Raw genomic sequence first — 5,894 nt, forward strand, 5'->3', positions numbered from 1 at the left:
GGGAACTTGGTCTACTCCGTTTTATTTTCTGAGACATTATTTTCTGCAGTATCTTCTCTAATGCTTCATTACATGAACTTTTGAATATTGAAAGTTTAGAATCTTTTGCTTCATTGTTTCGATGCAGTTTATTTCTTTTTAATAATAATTTGAGGCGAAATTCAAATAACAAAATTAACCATTTTCAAGTGAACGATTTACTGGTATTTAGGACAGTCACAATGTTGTGCAACCACCACCTCTATCTAGTTTCAAAGCATTTCCATCTCTCCAAAATAAAACTCCTTATCCACTAAGCAATGTCTTCCCTCTCCTTAGCTCCTGGCATCCACTATTCTGCGTTGTGTCTCTACGAATTTATTTTGGAGACTTCGTTTAAACGGAATAGTACGATAAGAGATGTTTTGTGTCTGGCTTCTTTTAAATAACATATTATTTTCTTTCTTTTTTTTTTTTGAGACAGAGTCTTGCTCTGTTGCCCAGGCTGGAGCACAGTGGCGTGGTCTCGGCTCACCACAACCTCTGCCTCCCAGTTTCAAGTGATTCTTCTGCCTCAGCCTCCTGAGTAGCTGGGATTACAGGCACGTGCCACCACACCTGGCTATTTCTTTTTTGTGTGTGTGTGTGTGTGTGTTTTTGGTAGAGGTGGGGTTTTGCCATGTTGGCCAGGCTGGTCTCGAACTCCTGACCTCAGGTGAACCACCTGCCTCAGCCTCCTAAAGTGCTAGGATTACAGGTGTGAGCCACCGTGCCTGGCCTAATGTACTATTTTCAAGTTTCATCTATGTTGTAGCGTGTATCAGTACTTCATTCCTTTTTATGGATGAAAAATATTCCATTGTATAGATGTACCAAATTTATTTGTCGAGTTATATACTGATGGTCGTTTGGAGTGTTCCACCTTTTGGCTTTTGTAAATAGTGCTGCTATGAACGTGAATGTACATATATTTGAGTACTTGTTTTCAATTTTTTTTTTTTTTTGAACAGAGTCTTGCTCTGTCACCCAGGTTAGAGTGCAGTGGCACAATCTCAGCTCACTGCAACCTCTGCCTCCTGGGTTCAAGCGATTCACATGCCTCAGCCTTCTGAGCAGCTGGGATTACAGGCATGTGCCACCACACCCAGGTTTTTTTTTTTTTAATTTTTAAAAAAATATTTAGTAGAGATGGTGTCTGCCTTGTTGCCCAGGCTGGGCTCGAACTCCTGGTCTCAAGCAATCTACCTGCCTTGGCCTCTCAAAAAGCTGGGATTACAGGCATGATCCACCACGCCCAGCCTCAATTATTTCGGGTATATACTTAGGAGTAGAATTGTTGGGTTATTAGTAACTCTCTGTTTAACTTTTTGAGGAACCGAAGTGTTTTCCACAACAGCCGCACCACTCTGCATTCCCACCAGCAATGTAGGAGGATTCCAATTTCTCCATATTCTTGCTAACACTTGTTATTTTCCAGTGTTTTTTTTTTAAAAATTATCATTATAGCCATAAGCAGGTATGGAGTGATACTTAATTGAGATTTTGATTTGCCTTTCTCTAATGTCTAGTAATGCTGAGCATCTTTTCATGTGTTTCGTGGTCATTTTAAATGTAGCTTATTTCTTACATTTGGGTATTTCTGAACTTTTACAGCTTCTGTTATAGAGTACAGAAGATGGAAAGATCGGAAGCAAACAAGAATGAGAAAGCTGTTTTTACAAAATTATATTTGTCAAATGTCCCAAATGTCTTCCCGGCCCTAATCACTGAGAGTGTTACATTTTCTGCTACAATGGGAAGTTCCTTTCTGATATCAAGTCTACGGGCTTGGAATATTTGCTGATATAGTTAAATGAAATAGGGATAATGTCATAAAAGTGGCAGATGGGCCGGGCACGGTGGCTTACGCCTGTAATCCCAGCACTTTGGGAGGCTAAGGCAGGTGAATCACCTGAGGTCAGGAGTTCGAAACCAGCCTGGCCAACATGGCGAAACCCCATCTCTACTAAAAATACAATAATTAGCCAGGCATGGTGGCGGGCAACTGTAATCCCAGCTACTCCTGAGGCTGAGGCAGGAGAATCGCTTGAACCCAAGAGGCAGAGGTTGCAGTGAGCCGAGATCACACCCTTACACTCCAGCCTGGGCGACAGAGGGAGACTCCTTCTCAAAAAACAAACGAACAAACAAAAAGTGGCAGATAGGAAATAAGAAAAGCAAGCTATCAACTCCATCAGCACGTTGGGTAAGGAGGAGTTTGCAACCTGGAGTGGACGTTTGTTGACGGGTAGATTAAGCACATCCAGATGATAACAAATGTATTAGAAAAGTTTAGATTTGTTTCTGTAACAAATGATCTAAAGGAGAAGAAATAGTCTTTCTCTTCAAAAATTCCAGTTGCTTCCTCAGACATATTCCACATAAATCCAACAGATCATCTTTTCCTGTTTTCCTTAGATATTCCTGTTGATTTTTTAATCCAAGCAAATCAAGGCAATTTAGTAAGTGTGGTTATGATAATTTTGTTTATGGTTATATTGTAAAATCTCTAGAAAATGGTATGAGGTCAGTATCAGTGTCAGTGTGGGGTGATCACTGTACTGAGAGTCAGGAGATCTGTGTTCCAGGCCCCAGTTCAGAAATAACACGTTTTGTAAACTTGGGTAAATTATTTAACCTCTTGGAGCCCCAGTTTCCTCATTTTTAAATAAATAAATGACTGGCCTTTTGATGATCTTTAAAGTTCTTTATTGCTCTGTCATTCTATTTGAAAAGTTCATGTGTTAGGTACTTCAAATTTCACAGGCAAATGCATATCCTTTCTTTGTTTACATTTACAGAAAGTAAAACTGTTGCCTTGATCAAACCTGTATCATGAAAATAGTTTTTATTTTATTTTTTTTAAACAAAGAGGCCCAAGGACACAGAATTCGAAGTGCTGAAGCCATGCACCTCTTTGTGTACTGGCTAAGTGCCTGGGTACACTTGTACATGTGATGATCTGCCCTCTGCCCTGAGGTTTCTTAATCTAGGTTTTGCAATGTGTGTCATAGATGTTTGTTTTTCAAACATGGTGCAACGGGCTCAGACGGGACATAGCACTGTCTCCTATTCAGTGGCTAAAACACTTTTCATCTTCTGCATTTTTCCAATCTTTCATGCTGTAACTTCTGTGATGATCTCAAATGAGGACACATTGACTTTCACTTAATCTGATGACGCATTTTATTTTCAACAGGAAGGTACTGGGTTTTGAAACTCCCCCCTTTGTTTTTCCATTTGTAGGAAAAGTCATAATAAATGGTGAGGTCATTCTGCCCTGCCACTATAGGGTTTTCTTCTAACATAGGCCCTAGTGAGCTCTGGGTCATCTCATTGCCACAAGAGTACAACTGGCAACTTCAGTCTATGATGAGGAGTCAGGAGTTTAAGATCTACCTGGGAAAGATTATGTTGCATTTAGGTACAGCACAGCATGAGTTTGTTCATAATCCTGGGATTATTAATACAAAAAGTCAATGGAAAGAGAAAGGCTAGCAATCTCAGATGAATGTTGCTGACATGGTCGGTACATTAGTATTTTTTTTTTCAATTTTAGAGGTTTTCTCATCTTGAACACTGTAGCAGATAAAGGCTCTATTAAAGTTCACTATCAGATAACTTTATCAGGGAACTGATCTGATCTGGATTATCTGAAAATCTGATTTTGATATTTTTATTACCCCGTGGCTATTTCTTTTCTGTTAATTTACAAATGTACTTTGCATCAGTGCTTTCCTTTGTATCTGTATTTAGTCTTTCTTTCAGTCTTAGGTTAACTTATTTTTTAAAAATATAGCAGCTTCTGCAACGCTGGGAAACAACGTATAGTATGGGGTATGGATAAGGGAGGTATGATTGAAGCGGNTTTCAAATACCAAACAAAAGAAATGACCTCTCTCTCTACCCAGAATCAAACCCAGGGTGAACTTCTCCCAAGAGAAGACATTTATAGCAAATACCTTGAAAGTGAATCACAGATTTTAAGAAATTCATTTTTAGCTATTATATGTATCTAATACAGACTGTCTCTATACAGGCAGCTCCCAGAATCTGTGGCTCACCTCACCTCTTTCTTTCCTTTCTTCCTTTCTTCTTCCTCTCCTCCTCTCTTCTTCTTCTTCTTCCTCCTCCTCTCCTCTCCTCTCTTCTCCCTTCCCCTCCCTCCCCTCCTCTCTCCTCCTCCTCCTTCTTCCTTCTTCTCTCTCTCTCTCTCTCTTTCTCTTTCGGCCAGGGTCTCACAGTGTTGCCCAGGCTGCTGTCTTCTTCTTTTCTTCTTCATCTCCTCCTTCTCCTTCTCCTTTTCCTTCTTCTTCTTCTTTCTTTTCTCTCTCTCTCTCTGTCTCTCTCTTTTGGCCAGGGTCTCACAGTGTTGCCCAGGCTGCTGGAGTGCAGTGATGTGGTCATAGGTCATTGTAACCTTGAACTCCAGGGCTCAAGGGTTCTTCCTGCCTCAGCCTCCTAGAGTACCTGGGACTCCAGGTGCATGCTGCCACACCTAATTAATAGTTTTTTTTTTTTTTTTTAGAGATGACATATCACTATGTTGCCCAAGATAATCTTGAACTCCTGGACTCAAGTGATCCTCCCGCCCCAGCTTCCCAAGTAGCTGGGACTTCAAGCATGGGCCATCACACCTGGTCTTAACCTCAACTTTTTACAAGCTTGTTTCAATGGTATCTATGAAATAGTTCAACAAATCTAATTTTGTTGCCAAAGGGCAAAAATTTAGGTATGATGATCTAGAACAGCTTAGGAATTGGTCCTCCCTAAGACTATACTCTCTTTATTGAGCCATGGTGCAAATAGGCTCTATGTGAAGGTTTCCAAATTCTCTGTAGCTGTACATCACTGTACATAGACTAAATACATTCCTGAAAGGATATTTGTAAAGCAAATTTTCCTTCAGTAAGGCTCATTTTTCTACTGATTGTCTCTTTATTCTTATTTATATTACAAAAGAAGTGCCCGGTCACTTCACCTCTTTTGCTTAAATAGAAGTATATAAAGAAGTCTCTGATCCCTTTCTGTAGAGATAACAACTGTTCATCATCTGGTATAGACCTTTCCAGATGTTTGCTGCACACACATACTGTGACATATACTTACTTTTTTTCAAAATGAGAATGAATTATGTGTATCGAACTGCAAATTGCTCTTATTTGCTTAATAATATATCACAAACATCATTTCATGTCATTATGTTTGCATATAGATATTTAAATAATTGTGCCTCATTTTTTTTTCTTTTCTTTTCTTTTTTTTTTTTTACCTAACACGGTATTCCATAGTATGGATATACCATAAGGTATTAACCATATTCCTATTAATGAACACTTGAGATTTTTGATTAATTTTTCACTATTAAAATAATACTCTGGTTACTATTCCTGTGCATATATCTTTGTGTATTTGTTCAAGTTTCTCTGTATAATAGAGCCCTGTATATGAAAATGTCAAAGAGTATATGCATTTTAAATTTTAAAAGATACTGCCACATTGTCTTTTAAAAAGGCCAGGCTGGGTGCAGTGGTTCACGCCTGTTATCTCAGCACTTTGGGAGGCCGAGGCAGGTGGATCACCTGAGTTCCGAGTTCGACACCAGCCTGGCCAAGGTGGTGAAACCCCATCTCTACTAAAAATACAAAAGTTAGCTGGATGTGGTGGCGGGCACCTATAATCCCAGCTACTCAGGAGGCTGAGGCATGAGAATCTCTTGAACCTGGGAGGCAGAGGTTGCAGTGAGCTGAGGTCGTGCCACTGCACTCCAGCCTGGGCGAGAGTGCAAGACTCTGTCTCAAAAATAAATAAAATAAAATAAAGGGACCAAAACCATTTACACTCCTACTTAGAATATATGAGTGCAGGCCGGGCGC

Source organism: Rhinopithecus bieti, unplaced genomic scaffold (genome assembly GCF_001698545.2).
Source record: "Rhinopithecus bieti isolate Rb0 unplaced genomic scaffold, ASM169854v2 scaffold_30476, whole genome shotgun sequence".
NCBI lineage: Eukaryota > Metazoa > Chordata > Mammalia > Primates > Cercopithecidae > Rhinopithecus > Rhinopithecus bieti.